Here is an 18,874-nt window from a genome sequence, read left to right on the forward strand (position 1 = left end):
TCATCCTGTTCAAACCCATAGGTATTTTACAAGTGGCTCAGGACAGCAAATAGGCGTAGCTGGTATAGCCGAAATTTAGCCAACACTTGTTTCGTCTTGGGTATATCACCCATCGACTTCCTCAGGGCTACAATAACAACAATAAAAAACATACACTCAGATGATGGTCTATGTTATTTGTCCACAAATTATTGTTATTTGGGGAGCGATCATCCAGAAGTTAAAATTGTCTAGCAAAAGAAAAGTCCATAAAGGAATTTGAGAAAGTAGAGGAGAAGACCACCAAGGGATCCACCAAGTGAAGAGAGAGGATCTAATAGAGTGCAGAAAACAATAGGCGCAGAGGAGTTGTGCAACATTGCACAACATTTGGTTTGGACTGTAATTATACCTTCTGTTTGAAAAGCCTATTTGATTCTTATGGGTACTTCTCTTTAACCCTCAACCTTACAACTCAGACGGTGTCCTTACTTAGCCTAACGTTGAAGCGAGGGGTCGGGGACTCCTGCCTCCAGCATTTGGTGGCGGCGGTAAGTGATAAGGACCCCCACTTCCAACAGTTACCTATATCTCAAGTGCGTTTTTACTTACATTTTTCCCTCAAACACTCATAGAAAACTAATAGTCTTCAGGAATCCCTCCCCCCTTTTTAGTCTGGTCTTTTTTTTGCATATGGGGAAAACAAGAAACTTACATTTTCTGGTACCTCCAACATCGTTCCTCTGTCAGTTTCAGATTCCAGTCACAACAATATGGATGATGCTACTTCTCAGAAATTGGAATCTCATTCACGTACCATTCCGAAAACTTCTTCATTTAAATAAAATGCCAATAGGATCAAATAAAAAAACTAAAAAATACCCTCCATCTCCAGTTAAATGGAGTGTGCGTTGAAACCCTTCATGGAAGAGACTACCAAAATGTTGCAACATTTAGATGATAAATGATCCTCTCTCTCGAGTCATGTGTTTTAATGGTAGAACAAAAAACAGAATGTTTACAACTTAAGACTTCACGCATCTTGCATCTGGAGTTGAACTTTTCTCTACTCAAAAAACACTCTGGAGATCTTGAAACTGAGAATCGCAGGAATAAATTGCACATAAATGGGATTCCTGAAAACACTGAGGGCTCTGATCCAACCAAAAACTTTGCATCTTTTCCACCAAAACTTCTTGATATCTCCACAACTGCTCCTCTCAATATAGAAAGGACACAAAGGCTTGGTCCTAGAGTTTCTACAAAACCATGAGGAGTTATTCTGTTTTTCTTGTATATAGACAGACTTGTTTCAAGTTATGTCTGCTGTCAAAACTAAAAAGGAGATTATCTGGGCTGGTCACAGACTCTTTTTCTATCAGGATTTAGCTAAAGTTACTGCAGATCAGAAGAAACAATTTTTGCATATGCATCCTCAGTTGACAGCCATGAACGCTAGATTTGGTCTAATTCATCCTTGCTTGTTTGAAGTGACATACAAGGGAAAAACAACCACTTACGAGGAGCCTGCTGCATTTAAGAGATTTCTTCAAGGACACAGAAGAGAAGATATGGACACTTCAAAAGGCACTTGAATGTTATCTTGTATCTCTTGCCAAATTAATTTTAATAATAAATAAGTAATGGTTGCTCTTCTGTCCAATTGTTACGATTTCTTTTCTCTCACTATAATACAGTTTAATTCTGTAATGTTTCTTTTGTTTTCTTATGCTACAGGTATATGTCTTTGCGTCTTGTTCCCGTAAGGTTTACTTTGTGTGATGTCTTCACCCAAGTCAAGGGTGTCCTGCCATTCTGTGGAGATCAGATGTTGTTGCCATCATCTTCCAGTGTTGCCCCCATCCCTTTTGTTTCTGTGTTTTTGTAGGTATGTTATTTAGTCATCATTTGTGTGACTTGTACTGTCTTTTTGTATTCTGTTTCACTATTTATTTACTGATGTTTCTTTCTATGATTCCACTCTGTTCTTTCTTCTTTTCTGTATCCCACCCAATCGCCCTTATCCCGCTTTCCTTCTTCACTAAGGAAAAATCTTATTCTTCCCAATATTTGATTAATTTCTTTGCTAATCTTGCTACTGTAGACATATTAATTGTACATAATGTTGTTTCAGTAATTCATTTTGGGTTACCACATAGAATATCAAAGGGTTAGGTAAACCTATTTAGAGGCAGAGGGTGCTATCTCATTTAGCCAAACTGAAAACGGATGAAGCCTTACTATAAGACTATCACCTTTCTGAAATAGAAGGTGCCAAATTAAAAAGATGTTAGGTAGGTAATGTGTTTGCTTCCCCTGTTTTGGAGAAGAAGAATGGGGTACTAATTTTATGGCAAGACAGGGGGCTTGCATTATGCATGACCATTTATTACCCACTTCTGAGCAGCACTTTAAAGTTTTCAGAGAACAAAAAGTTACATGTTAACCAAGAATCCGATTCTGAAGGTCGATGGATCGTTAAACTTTTGGTTGATAATATACCTTTACAATTTTTAATGTATATGGTCCAGAATCTGTTGATAATGCTTTTTGGACCAAAATATCTGGCAAATTGCTATTGTGTAATTATGATTATATTACATCCGGTGGCAACTGCAGTTAAATTAATGATTATATACTGGATAGGAATTCAACTGTCAAGTTTGTATACACTAAAATGCCCTCAAATTTCAAATCCACCATCCAGCCTGAGTAATGAGTTGAGACCTGGAGATGATGTCACCCAGATCTCTGGGAATACACTTTTTATTCAGGTCCACACCATTCACAATCCTACATAGACTATCTTTTTCTCAATACATTTTTATCCCAGCGTGTCCTTCAGTCTGATATAGTATCAATATTGATATCAGATCATGCACCAGTATATACGGACCTTGACCTTATCCCCTTCTCACCACATGCTTTAGATACTAAATTCCCATACCACTTTGAAGCCTCTGCCTTTGAACTTTTTGTTATTAACAATACACCTGATTCTCCTTTTGCAATGATTTGGGATGCCTTTAAACAGTGGCAAGAGTTTTTATAATAAATGTTGTCTCACAAAAAAAAATAATCAATGGAAGCCCAATCAAACCAATTACCTGATAAAATAAAATAAAAATGGAACATACCTACTATCCCTCTAAAAATGAGACCTCCCTACAACATCTTGCTGATGCCAAACTCACCTTTAATAGATCAACTATGAATGCCGCTTCTCCTTAACTATTGAAGAGCAGTGCACATTATCATGGGGGTCAAAATAGAATGGGACAATTGCTCGCAAACTATTTAAAAATCAGTAGAGACAGAACCAAAATTCAATCCTTGTGAAATAATACAGGGAATATTATTTTTGAGGATAAGGATATCTTGCATGAATTTGTTAACTTTTATACAAACCTATACTCCCCAGAAACACAACCACTACAATCAGACTTGGCAGAAACCTTTCAATCCATTGCTTCCCCTCCCTCTCATCATATTGATTCCGGTCCATTAGGGACTGATATTTCACTCTCAGAAATCACTCATACAGTCTCAATACTATGCAAAGGGAAGGCTTTACTATTGAATTTTATAGCCATTTTGCAAAATATCTTTTTCCCAACCTTTTACATTTTTTTAGCTCATTCATCACTAAAGGTGCTTCTCAAGGCTCCTTCCATGATGCCATAATGTGCTTAATTCCAAAAGATGATAAAGATCATTCACAATGCAAGAATTACCACCCGATTTCTTTTGTCAATACTGATTACAACATTTTTGCAAAGATTTGGCATTGCGTATTGATCCTAGTCTGCCTGATCTCATAGGCCCTGAACAGTGGTTTCGTTAAGGGTCGATTGGCCTCTGATAATGCTCTTTTTCAATGTCCTAAGCAAGGCCTCTCTGGTGGATAATCCTATTGCTGCTATTCCTTTGGATGCAGAAAAAACTTTTGTTAGGATCAGTTGGGTTTTTATGTTTTAGGCATTAAAATGGATTGTTTTTCCACCCAAATTGCTTTAATTTCCTTGTTATACACAGTGAGTCAAAAGGGTACCCTTTGGACCAAATGATAGAATATCAGAAAGATAATAATCACATACATATCCTGATTCAAACTCAGTAATATCATTCATTCATCCAAATCTAAGGAGGATTGTATTGCGTGCCAACAAGAATACATAAAACACAGTTATAAACTGATATAGATCTGATTTCATAAGTACATTTATTAATTGTTCAAAATATATTAAAAGCAAAAAGTTTGTTAGGTACAGACAATAATTAAACATAAATCAATAATGCATCACAATAAAAGTGAGCGACTTAAGTTCATCACAGTAGTTTAAAAAACATAAAAAAGGGAGAGTCACTAGTAAAGACAAAAACAATATGTCATCAGAAATATTACACATCTGTCATAACCCTATATGGGACGTAGAACCTGGTACTTTTGTGCTTAGTACTCATTGACTGTCGCCGCAGTAAACAGATTAGTGTAGAAAAATAGGAGTTGACGCGTTTCGATGGCTTGATTATATTTCCATCTTTATCAAGACCAAATTCATGACTCTCGTTTCTTAATGTTAAAAGCACCAAAGTTTGGCACAGTAAAAAGTCTGTACCTATATATTAAAACAAAAAAGCACAATCAATATACTCCGTCCAATCAATACGTACACAATATCCCCATTATCAGTTATATAGTCCCAAGAATACATGTAACACATTCTCGGTATTTCTATAGATCTTATTAAGACATATACTGGACCTATTCTCACAATGTTTGCAGAAATAGACAATTTTATTTTGTTTTCATTACTCTTGTATTCTTGTGCATGCAACAATCAATCCTCCCATTTAAAAATTTCCACAACTCTAACACTCTTGAACACATAAATTTCATTCTCAAACATTTGTAGCGAAAACCCATTAAGGTCTCACTTCCTCTAGTTGAACAAATTATTACCACTCCAGTTTATATAACAAAACTCAATCAACCCTCACCTCTTATAATTAAGGCAGGCTACCGTCGATATAGTAAGTCAGTGGTTTTCACTGTTCGTATATGGAGAAATCCTGTCAGTGGTCTGCGAGGCCCTAAGGTTATTCTGTTAATAAGCAACAGGAAGAGAGAAGTTAATTTATAACGGTTATTTAAGAGTAATTATTTTAGTACTCATAGTGGATATTTAGATGGTCTACCCAGTTGTTAAGTTCTCAATAAACACGGAAGTCTCTCACCTTCCATATCGCTGACCTACTGGTTCCCCTGATTTATCCTTTTTTATGAAATCGCAGTGTTCTGGTTAATTAGAACTCACTATTCATTGTCCGATATAATTATAAGGATTGCTATGGGTAGTATTGACCAACCTGTAAAATGTGATTGATACAAAATTAGCAGTATAAATAACTCGGATTCATTCAATTAAGTCTGGCGCAAAAAATACTGATATTTTACCTTAGGATAAAGTATGCACGATTTTAAAACTGCATCTACAACTTTCTTTATCGTCTTCACATGGATTTTGTATAGCTACTTTGTAAGGTTGTCGCTGTGTTGTTTCCCTCTTATAATTAGGGTCTACAATAACAAAACATGTCATTAGAGTCGCCTACCCTATACATCTCAATATATGCATGCTTTGCCTATAGTAGTCAAAATGATACTTAGTAATGTTAGGGAGAGGGGAGATAGCTCCTCTACGGGGGAGATTTAACCTATATGTCACTCAGTTTTGAGTCATATCTTAGTAACTGCAGGATAGTAGCGTTACTAGCTGTTATTACATGGATTACGTGCAAAGTCCTGATTTAACCTATATGTCACTTAATTCCGAGTCATATCTTGGTGACTATAGGGTTGTGGCATTGCTATCTATAATCACAAAGTTTACATGCAAAGTCCTGACTCCGATATACTGTAAAGGAAACTCTGTTCAATCCCTGCCCATTCCTTATCTAAATGTATCATTATTTCCGATTTCTTCAGTACTGGGTCAGGGTCTCACTGCTGTGCTAGCTCCGGACCACTCGTATAAACTAATATAAGCTAATGCGTTCTAACTTGTAAAAGGGACTAACTCATCACGTGAAGGATCAAGAAAAAATAAATAAATAAATAAATAAATAAATAAAGGCTGGTGCATAACTCACTTTTTGTAGCACAGTCCCTGGTGTGGTCAGCGCGGAACGGACAATCGGCTTCTCGTACTATCAAGGAGCCTTTTATATGTTGCTTAGATAATGTCCAACACCTGTTAGTTGCCGGTATTTTCCCGCCATCACGGTTGTCAAGATCAGCAAATCAATCGCGCGAGTATCACCCGTATGAGAACCCTTTCACTTCCGGGTCTAGAGACTGCGTCCGATTAGCTAAAACGTCAATCCACTAGGAGACCTGGCTTTAAGGGCGCCATATTGGACTAGATACAAAAGGTTTCTCCAACTCATTTGCAATAACTCTTATAAATGTCAGAATGTGGTAAATATCGATATACGAGGCGAAGATAGATATAATTTGTTTATGGTGTAAATAAACTGAACTACCTCATCTCTCGAATAAAAAAGACGAACAATCGGGAGAACTTCATTAGGCTTATGATAGAATCACCGAGGTTGACGCCATCTTGGAGTGGAGCTCACTCTGTGGCGTTTAAATGCAAATGTACCTATTGTAAAATGGACTAGGAGATCCAATCCAGGTTTTCTATTTATATACCGGATAAGGGATAGAATTTTATGAACAAAGTCAAGATATTTAACGAACAGACAGTTTAGAACATGTGTAGGTAGTCACATGTGGTATGCAAATAGCTCTCAAATTATGTGTGAACGGTAAATTCTAGGCCCGATATTCCATAAGTAAGTTGTTATACACAGGCCCTAAGCTGCAATGTTGGCTAACTGTATGCTTTCAGATTAATTTCCTTTGTTCAGAAGAGTACACCAAGATTGTCCACTAGCACCTCTTTTGTCTATTATAGCGTTTGAAATCTTTCTAATCAAAATCTGACTAGATGCACACATCTCAGTTTCAAACTGGATCTCAATAAATTAATACCAACATTTCTTTTTTTTTGTAAAGTGCGCAGCTACCTCAGGAGAAGTAAATAAATTATCTCAATAAATTAAGATGTCCCTATCAGAGGAGGAACCAATTGGCGGAGGCTCGGTGCTCTCAGTTATTCCTGAACCTGGTTGATTATGGATAACACCAGTGCATTCTCCCCCTAAATCCGGGGGGGTTGAGGTGGCCTCCAGAGACGCAGAAACCTCGAGAGTAACTTCGATATCAAGAGGAGGTTTGCTTAAAGTGTTTACTTCCGGTGGACCAGTAGAGGTGGTGGGGATAGAATGCTCCTCTGAGATGGGGCCAGGAAGAGTGTCAACCAATGGGCTTACACCTGCCCCCGCTGCCTTAGACCCCCTCTCCTTTTCCTTCCCCACCTTAGGAAAAATATCTGCAATTGATGCTGCTGCAAGCCTGGTCCTTCCTGCCACTTGTTGTTTCTTTTTCCCCTGACCGGTAGAAACTTGGGGTCCTTGTGAATCGTCAACCACCTCTGGCTCCTCTCTTTGTGATTTTTTCCCTTGAGGCACTGATTTAGCACCAGCCGCTTTAGGCATGATCCTGCTGTGTGCGTCCCACCACTGACTCGCCTGACAGCTGCCGTAAGATCTCTCCGGCCAGAAGCTACACGCTGGCGTGATCCTGCTGTGTGCGTCCCGCCACTGACTCGCCTGACAGCTGCCGTGAGATCTCTCTGGCCAGAAGCTGCGCGCCGTCTCTCCTCGGAGCCCCAGCAGCCTCGACAGCCGGCTCCGCCCCCTCACAACACTACGGAGCCGGTGGATCCCGCAGGCGGAGGAGAAAGCAGCGAACGCGGCCAGAGCAAAGCGAAGGACTCGCCCAGAGAGCCGACAGCCGGTGAGCGCAGTCGGCATTACAGAAATCGGCGAGTACTGCACTGATGAAGCCGGGCCGCCGCCACCACCGCTGCGCTACAGGTTTGAACTCCTCGGGGCTAGAACATAGCCCTCACTACCCTGCTGCGTCGGCCTCCGTTACGGGGCCGCCATCTTGCCTCAGATGTCAGTTTGTGCTGATGACATTCTTCTAAAGTGCTTAATCCTACGGTTTCCCATCCTTATTTCCTTTAGAAAGTTACCACTTTTCCCCACTTGTCAGGTTACCGGCTTAACACTGTGTCTTGTGTAACACACAACTTTTTGATCACACTGGATTTGCCTGGCAACCCTCCAAAATAAAGTACTTGGGATTGTGGTTCTTGCAGACGATTAAAGAAAGTTTGAAATTGAATTTTGATTACATTATCAATATGCTAAGTGCTTTTATTGCTCGATGGCATCCAATCTTTCTTTCTTGGTGGGACAGGATTGACTCTATTAAAATTATGCTCGCTCCCCTGATATGTTATTGCTATGATTCCCATTCACAACCCTGATTACTACTTTATGACAGAAGACTTCCTTCTATCAAATTTTTAGGGAAAAGCAAATCTCCTCATATAGCATTTTCCTTTTTGAAAAAGGATATATCTAAAGAATTTAAAAAATACTCACTAAGCTTTCTCTTTAATACAAGCTGCTCCATGGCTCTCTTCAGATTTCCCCTTACACCCTCCTTTGGGGCTACAATTAAAGAAATCTCTGATCACCCCTTTTGACTTTCTTTTTGATAACCAAATTTATTGGCATTTTTAAAAACAACAAATAAAACACAGCACCACTTTGACATATCAGGTATTTCAGTATGGTTACAAGTGATCTCCCCATTCTGTTCATGTTGGGTGCGAGTCCAACCGTGCTGCGTATATTCAGTCCAACGGTCCCATCCATTTGCCCCACATACGCTCATGCTTAGCTGGGCACCCTCTTGCTTCGGAGACAGTTTTTCCTTGGCTGGCGCACCAATCTACACCCTTGCGCCAGTTAGCTAAGGAGGGAGATGCTGAGTCCTTACCCCTTTTGATTTTAAAGAAATTCTTACTTTGACAACAATTATTTCTCAGTCGCACTCTCCAGTTATTTCTCATTCCTGTAAAATCTTGACACCTCTTTTGCATTCCACATACCCCTAGGTTGCTACCTATCTAGAACAACCCATTTCGCATAATAAATTACTGCAAATTAAGAATCGTTCTATATATTGGAAAACTTGGCGTGCCTAAGGTTTGTGTTGGGTATCGCAACTTTTTGCTGATGACCAAATTCCATCTTTTTCTGAGTTCCAAACAAAATTCTCTCTGCCAGCTACATCCAGGAAACAATATGAACTTTTATGTACCTCCCTCAGCCAATACATTTACACATTAACATCTACATCCCCCCCCTCCATAGCTGAGACACATTTTCTATTACTAAACAATATTCCATTATAAAACATTACAAATGACTTTGGCTAGAGATAAGTTAAAGACTCAGTTAGCATGGGAAAGGAATGAATGCAATGTTGGCCTACCACATTATGAGATAAGAAGTGGCTTAACCTTCACAAAGTTACGTGAGCTGCGAATACTATGAAAACACTTGGATTTGTCTATCACCGTTTGTTATTTACCCCTATGATCCTAAACTCCTTCTCTCCAGCTGCAGCCTCATCTTGCTGGTCCTGTTCATGCTCCTCTTCTGATTTAAAGCATATGTTACTTAAATGCCCTTCTATTGATCAGTTTTGGAAACTGGTCTGGACTAAAATCAATAATATTTTTAAAGTTGCTATTCCTTTCTCCTTAACTAATATGTTTTTAGGTTGTTTGGCTCCTCAATGACCTAATTTATTTCCAAGTTATAGGTTAATAGATTTATTGTCAGCTGTTGCCTTTCATTTAATAACATCTGTTAGAAATGGGGTTTCTGTTTGGCTATGGTATGCACCTAAGCCAGGCAGAACCCACCACTCTAGTCTGTGTAAGGGAGTTACACACACAAGATAAACCCTGCTCACCCCCTTGATAGCTTGCCAGAGCAGTCAGGCTTATCCTGTGTGTAAAGCGGTTGTGCAACACACACGCCAGTGACACACTAGGCACACCACAAAAAGAGACTCCACACAAGGTGATATAAAAATATCCTTTGTATTGTACATAAAACACTTGAGACCATTATCACATAAATCACTGTGCCACTAGGCACTTGTCATGATGTCACGGGGATCATAAAATCACTTTGCCAACCAGGCAATTGTCATAAATTCACAAGGTAGCGCAATCAAGTAAACACCTATATGTTGCACATATCATAAATCCACAATCACTGCACATACAACGTATACTCTAACATGATACTCATTATCCTGTCATGGTAAGGCATAAAACGACCTATCCCTAGGAACATGAAATGCGACATGTAATAGAACATGAACATGAATCACCACTACTATTTGCAACATTACATCAGGACATTAAAGAAAGGGCAGCAGTTGAGTGCAGAATGTAAATGGGTCACCAAAACATCACCATATGGAAATAATATTATGCCAAACTCATCATCACATAGGGCACATTGCTCCAGTGCTCCTATTTCAGGCTATACAGTACTTGAGGCACCAGGTGCATGGCATAGAAGCACCTGGGTTCTTTTTAGCAGACGCACAGTAATCCTTGCCACCACACTGGAAACCTCTGTCAAGGATTTACCCCGGTCGGCCAACAACGGTCCTCCCCCAAGGTATGTGCCAAACAGGCAGCTGCCGGCGATCATGTGGAGCAGCTGCTTAATCCAATGCAGTATTCTTTTAAAAAGAAAAATACTTTGGGGCATTTTTGCAGGCTTTACCCCATACTGCCCAAATTATGGGCTGAGTACCCCCAAGTATGTGCACAAAAAAGAGGGGAGGCACATGCACTGCCAACGTTGGAAGGACTTGCTGGCCGTGAGCATGCGTCATGGCTGGTAGTGGTAGGGCAACTCTGCCCGCAACCTCGGCACCCTGAGACCCTGAGCAGCACTTGGACTCGTTCACTGCTAGGGCATTGTAACTCCTGGGTGGCTGGAGCTGGCAAGGCTCTGCCTTCCTCAAGTGGTTTGGGCCCCGCTCTAGCATCAGTGTTTCTGCGGTAACGAGGGAAGTCTCCCACTGGAACTTCCTTCTCTTGTGACATGGGGTGACTCCGCCCTCCTTCCTTGGCTTGGGGGTAGGCAGGGCGGGGCTGGACTCCCTCATCTGCACGGCCCGGTGGGTTGCCGTTCAATGCGGGGACTCCTTCATGCCGGCTACGCCCTCACTAGGAGATCTTCACCGTGCGCAGTGCTTGCAGTGGGTGGGGGTTCAGCCCAGAGATGACACCACAAGCACAATGCCCACATAGGTGTGGTTGGGCACCACAAAAATGCACGGGCTTCCAATAACTAAGGCACACAGTATATTAGGGCACACTGAGATTTCCACTTGGGATAACATAGGGGAGCTTCTCCAACAAGAACGCACAGGAAGGTCTTTGAGCAACAAAAGATGAAGCGCTTTACCGTGGGCTAGGGTTTACAAGGACAAGGGGCATAACAGCACTCCTTGGAGAGCACTGGGGACACTAAGGCAGGAGTGCAGGCAGTAGTCCAGCACACAGGGTCCCTTTGGGCAGATTAGCACAATAAGTAAAGTCCCATGGTGGGTCCTCCTGACAGCATAACAGCTACCCCTGGCAATGTGCTGTTTGTAGAGCCAGCAGCATCTGGTTACAAGTCCACTCAGTGTCTAAAATCATAGGGTCACAGGCTCTGTACTTACACTCCAAAAGTCTGTGTTCTGGGGGAATTTCAAAGAACTTTTTGAAGTGAACAACACCCCCATTCAATCCAGCCCTGGCTCCAGACACACCACAGGGGGGCAGAGACAGCATTGTGAAACGCAGGCACAGCCCTATTCCGGAGCATGTGACAACTCCACCCACCACTCTACATGCAGACCAGACCTATTAATCCCACTATGAGTCACCCAGGAAAGGTAAGACATACCTAAACCCCCCCTTGTGACTGTCTACAGTGAATGCACATCCACAGTCACTCCAAAACCAGACAGTGAATACACAACCAGGCAGGGCACAAAGAGTCATGGGCACACAGAAAGGCCCACTTCTAAAAGTGGCATTTCTAAAATAGTAATAACAAATCCACTTTCACCAATAAGCAGGATATTGCTACTATTCCAAACATACCAAGCATGGCTACGCTACCCCTTTCATATGAGAAAAGACCACTGAAACCTTTGAGAGGAGCAGCCTCACAGTAGTGAGAAACTAAATATGCTGTTTGTCACTACCAGGGCATGCCACACAAAAAAGAAACATGTCCTGTCTTTTACCTACGCAGCACCCTGCCCATAGGGCTACCTAGGGCCTACCTTAGGGGTAACCTATATGTAGTAAAAGGGGAGTGTCAGATGTGGCAAACACTGTATATGCCACTTCCTTGCAACAGTAAACTGCACACGCAGGCCCTGCAGCGTCAGAGGTCTGAGAGAGGTCTGAAAGGCTATTTTCGGTGGGTGGCGCAAGCAGTGCTGCAGGCCCACTAGTAGCATTTAATTTACAGGCCCTGGGTATATGAGATACCACTGTACAAGGGACCTACAGGTAAATTAAATATGCTAAACAGATGTGAACCAAGCTTATCATGTTTACAAGAGAGCACATGCACTTTAGCACTGACCAGCAGTGGTAAAGTGCCAAGAGTCATAAAACCAAAAAAAACAGATTCGATAAAAATGCAGGAGGAAGGCAAAACGTTTGGGGGATAACCCTGCAAAAGGACCAGTTCCAACTACGTCAAATTCGAAGCAAGCTCAGAAGTCACTTTCAGGTCCTGGTGGAATGCCATTTGCTTTCACCGTAGACTAGACACCAACTATGTCTCTCCTATATCTTTAGCTATACATAGAGATCTTTTATGGCTTCCACTAACCATGTTCATATCCCATTTCGCCTCATCTGCTATTAACATGAATACTGTGTCAGATGAAGTACGGAAGCCACCTTGAATTTCACTGAACTGCCTTTATATTAATAGAAGATCCATACAATGTTATAAAGTTGTTTATTTGATATTTACTTTTTTCTTTCTCGTCATAATGTCGACAGTTTGTTTTGCTGGTATTATAACTTTCCATTTTATACAGTAAAGCTACATATTGTTTTCCTTTTCCCTGCTCCTCCCCCATATTCCTTATGCAATTACACAGTTTCCCACAGCGTAGAATTTATATTTTCTTGTATTTTTATAGATTTTTATAAAAGATTTCCAACATGAACTGTATTTTATGCTTACTACTCCTGTTTTATTTTTTATATCGACATGTTAATTATTAAATTGCTGGGTTTTTTTGCTGTTCTAAATAAACTCAAGCTTTTTTTTTTTTAAAAACATGGATTTGGCTTTTCTGCCTAACAATTCCTTTGGGGAAGCTGCTGAGAGAGTTTTATTTAGAGAATCTGTTGGGGGTGTGCCTCCTGGCTCCCTTCTTCCATGGGCGACTGCTTCAGTATCCAAACTGGAGAGGAGTTTCTGAGCCTCACTAATGGGTGTCTCATTACAACTGTTACCTGAGGACGCTGGGGGCAGTCTCAAAGGAGAGGTTAGCACAGTCCGTACTTCAGCACTGCTTTACTTGCCACATTTTATGTCCCGAACGATTAAATATATCCCATGCCCAGGTAAATAATGGTCCACACTTTACAGGCCGAAAGCTTAACACAGACCTTGTTCCTCCCTATTGTTGGAGAGAATAAGCAGATTTTGCAGTAGTGATAACATAGTGACCTAAGTGTCCATTTATTTGTATTTTGTGCATGTATCCAGGACCCCAAGAATACATATCTGGCAAATTTGATACTATAAATAAATATGTTTTTTACTTTAGGAAGCGCCGTTTTTTAGTTTGAGATATCTTCTCGAAGTGTCATCCCGAAAGCACAATTTTTACGTTCAGTACTGTCCACACATATTCTTAGTTCATCGTATGGTTGGACAAAGCGTGCTGCATCAGGTAATGTCTCAATTTAAAAGAATAAAGCTGCGTTCCATGAATATACCCAAAGTGACTCATCTTGTATTTGATGTGCATATGCTGTTCCTGTTGCTGAAATATTGCTCCCGTTTCTTGTAGGAGGTTGTCTGAATTGTGTGCAAAGTGGTTTTGTGCAGGAGGACTACTTGACATAAGGATTCTGATCACTTGACGGAAAGGGTCAGGAAGGTGGTCAAGTCGTTCTGAAAACGAACTGTGGGGCAGCAGAAAACAAAACAATCATAAGTAGAAGAGGGCACTCTTCTCATTTCAGAGACGTTTTAAGGCGTGGCCAAGCTGGGACCTGGCCCACGGCCCCATCCTCTCAGGGGCCACTGAAAGAGCCAGCTCCGTTCTGCAGAGAGTCTTGCCCTGATTACCTTGAATAATCTTAAATACATTGTTTTAAATATCGTTTCCGTTGAATTTATTTTTAATGTGGGTAACATATGGAAGGTCACTACAGACAGAGATGATCTAATCGTGATGCAGTGGTGGCTGTTCCCGGGAAGCAGCAGTGGGGCGGGGCAGCCGCCACTTCTCCTCCGTCCTCTTCCTGGCTTCTTCTGGGGAAACAGGAAACAGGAAGCACCCGGCCTCCAAGGCTCCCCACAGCTAATCACAATGCTGCAATGCAGCATTGTGCTTGGTCCGAGCGCCCTGGTTCAGCGCTCAGCCAGGGAAGGGGAGCCTGAGCATGTTCTCCACACAGGCTGTAGAACATTCATGCGCACTTACATAGTGCTCACGACTCCTCCCCTGCTCTGAGAGCAGAGCAGACCCACCCTGCCCTGCCGAGACGCCGCAGCAGGAACAAATAAAATGTTAATAATGCAAGCTATTATCTTTTTATTTTTCCTTTTTTTCACTGCTAAAGGCAGTGGGGCGCCGCTCCTCCACCTTAGCGGAGGAGCTGCCACTGTTGTAAAGAGAGATTAGAGACAGTTCAGAGAATTGTTGCCAGAATGCAGCCTGGTCTGCACCTGCAGTCTTCTGAAGCTGCAAGAGTGAAGTCTGCATAGTCTCGAAGTAGAAGGAAACAAGGCCGAGACGTTTCAGCCCAGCAGAGGAGGGAAACATTTCTGGCTGAAGCATGGCTCTAGAGAAAGCATCGCTTGAAAAAATTAAGTGGGAGACGCTCATTTGCAATGTAAGAACATTTTCAGACTAATGGTGCTAAACTCTAAGCAGATTTCAAAACGTACTGATTCTGATGCAGTAATGAGCGCAAAGGCCCAGAGGGAGTTGTAGATGACAGGATCATTGGTGTTTAGAAACAGATTGGGATGGGCTGATGGGCTTTATGTGCCCCTAGTGCAATCAGATTTGTATCCTGAACCGTGGTTCTCACTGGTATCATTTGTATGCAATTTTAATATTCAGCAAAGATTATTGTATTCAACAAATGCCGTCTAAAATAGAAAATCCTATGAACCATTCGCTACCCTTTTTTCAGGGATAGACTTTTATTCAAAGATATCATGCAAAATTCAGTGCCCAAAAGTGGAAAAAAACATCATAAGTGTGATGTATCTCCATTGAAAAAAGAAAAAACACATTAAAGAGAAGCCAAAAGGAAGTGACAGAGATGCAGACATTTGTGGTAAAATGATAGTATAATGGTTCAATTTAGTTTGTTATCGTTCGTATACATGTTGCTGTTAACTTCCATGTTTAGACACTGACTATTGGATGATCTCTTTGGATAAAAGTCTGTCCTTGAAAAATGTGGAGTGTGTTGGCCGAATATTGACTGACTTTGATGGCCTTCATTGCATACAACAATGCTTCTGAAAAGGCAGATGCTCCACTGTACCGTCTGAGCGGCAGACGAGGCCCGGCGCTCAGTCAATTCAATTCTGGCGCGGATCTCATGTGAGAGCAGCGTCTGGATTGGGTTCGGAGCCTGAGCCCCGAGGACTCATCCCCTTTCGGCCTGACGGCGACGAGAGGAGCAGCGAGACGGCTGTCTGTGGAACGGCAGGTAAGACTTTTATTTATTTATTTCTTATTTTGACATCTCCCCCCCCCCCCCCCAAAAGCCGCAAAACCCTGCCTTCCTCCCGCGCCCACCCTACCTCTCAAGATAGGCAGTGACCACTGCTGTTTATAATATCCCACTAGCGCTCCGGACTTATCTAACATGTGCATGACTCTTCCCCAGCCCTACCGGCCTCTTAGATCCGAGTCCGGTATAGTAATTATATGCAGGTTAACCAATAGAGCACCTACATCTGGTGGCGTAATGCAAAGTAGTGGGGCCCCCATGCAAAATGTGATGAGGGCCCCCTTAGTCTTCCATGCCTCACACAGCTATTCATTGGCCTGGGGTTCAATTACGCCCCCTGAAGGAGTGGGAGACACATAAAGGGGTAGCGCCCCCCCTACCTTCCCCACCGCGCTGTAGGGGCCTGTGTTACGCCCCTGCCTACCTCTGCCTACTGCTAGAGCACTCCGCTCGGGCAGGTGCCAGCATATCTAAGTGTTGTATAGCGATCCCACGAGGGCTATTGCAGCCCATTACCCATGATAAAATGATAGTTTACTCCCCGGTGTTATGGAAGAACACGAGTTCTGCAGCCTGGTGCGCGCTCAGCTGTCGGGATAAATTGGGCGCGAAAAACGATTCATTTTTTCTGCACAGTGGCAGCAACAACACACATAGAGAGGGTTCCGAACTGAAAGATGGGAAGTGTGCCGAAATGAAACATGTGATGACATGAAGCGAAAACCCAAGGGACGCTGCTTGGCACCCAAATTGAAGGCGCACTGATAAGTTTATTTGAGAGGAGCAAAAGAGATGGGTCGGAATCAGTAAAAAGATATATATATATATATTCACTGAAAAAACCATAGGTTTCACACATGTTATAGTTAGCGGAAATTTTACTGATAAAAAACCAATGAAATTGCCCCGTTATAGTTAGTGCTGGCAACTATAACTCACGCGACCGCAATCCTCTGCTGATGCTAATACTGTATTTAGACACTTATTTGCCCATGTCTTCTTCCATACATTTTTAGCTATACATATATTACAAATATTTTTTTTTCATAAAGACACATATGTCATCAGCAGAAGATTGCGGTCGCGTGAGTTATAGTTGCCAGCACTAACTATAACGGGGCAATTTCATTGGTTTTTTATCAGTAAAATTTCCGCTAACTATAACATGTGTGAAACCTATGGTTTTTTCAGTGAATTTGCAAGGTTTTTTAAATGCTAATTCCTAACTATAACGTGTGTGAAACCTATGGTTTTTTCAGTGAATTTGTACGGTTTTTTAAATGCTAAGTGACTTTACGCCATTCGTGGCGTGCGCGCCCACTTAACGCAGTTCGTTCCGTGCGCGCACGGTGTGCTTCGCGCACCGTGCGCGCACAGTGAGCACGCGGTGCGCTTCGCGCACCGCGCACCCACTTTACGCAGTTAGTGCCGTGCCCACGTTACGCTAGATGGGCCATGTACGCACGATGCGCTTCTCGCACCGTGCGCACATGGAGGACATATTATGCGCTTCCTTGTGATAGGTAATCTGTTGAAATTTTTTGGGAAAATTTTCTGTGCTCTGATAAGCCATGCACAAATAGTGACATTCGGCCACCATTTGAACAAGGGGTGGAGAAAGTGTGGATAGTGTTTTTTTTATTTTTATTTTTTTACCGTACGCTTACGGTAAGCGTACGGTAAGCGTACCCCGCGAAATTGCCGAAAAAAAAATAATGCCGTTTTTGCTCTTGGGGGATGTTTGGGGACTCCCTCAACATGACTATGTGAGAGGGAGTTGTCAAAACATCCCTGTAACATGTTTTTGGCCATCATGTTTGATACATAACACTCAGTGCGGTAGACAAAATGGCGGACGCCGCTTCCTGGTTTCTGCCGATTCGAATGTTTACTAAGATCTAAGAGCCAATCAGAATCGCGCTCGCGCACGCCACCGTACGCTTACCGTAAGCGTACGGTAAGCGTACCGTAAGCGGGCTCAGATATATATATTGATTTAAAGGCTATTTTCTCAGAATCTACTGAACAGATTTACACCAAACCTACAAAAGGCACTTCCTTGACCTAGGGACTACCTCTCTGCCAAATTTCTAGTAATTCTGTTCAGCCGTTCGGGCTGTAGCTCGTTCTAAAGGTCCTATGGAAAAATGCATGGGAAAAACGCGTTTTGGGACCCCCCTTTTATCTCAGCCCCCGCTTGACGAATCCCCCCGAGACTTTCAGGGTAGGAGCGGAGCGTAGCGCCCCACCTATTTTGAGAAATTCGCGAGGATTCGTCGACCGGCGCCAAAGTTATTCAAAATAGAATGTTGAGGTTTTCCTATGGAAACGTGGTCCTAACTATAACTACCTACTGGCGACCGCCAGTAGGTAATATATATATATATATATATATATATATATATATATATATATATATATATATATATATATATATATATATATATATATATATATATATATATATATATATGAAAGTTTGAATGATCATAAATAAATGAATTGCAAAGCAATGGCCATACGTGTGCAGTACTATGACCAACATGACCCTGTGAAGTAGGGCACATGTACAATGGCCACTTGTGACCTTTCAATGTAAGGAAACTACCTGGGGAGAACTATGGAGAGAGTGGCCCTCCACATAAACTGTAGTTGCGAAGGTCTTACGTGGGCAAAGTTTTCAGTACAAACCTTGTGTTGGGGCAAATCTGACCGAGTCCAATTGCACACTGCATGCAGAGACAAGGCTTACATAATCTTGTGAGGCCAGGACTGTTGTACAATGTCACTGTGTGGGTTTAGCTATAGACAGGGCCGCAGGAGTTATGCAGCAATGGGGGGTCAACTTATCTGGGAGGGTTGACAAA

This window comes from Triturus cristatus, chromosome 7 (genome assembly GCF_964204655.1).
Source record: "Triturus cristatus chromosome 7, aTriCri1.1, whole genome shotgun sequence".
Taxonomy (NCBI): Eukaryota; Metazoa; Chordata; class Amphibia; order Caudata; family Salamandridae; genus Triturus; species Triturus cristatus.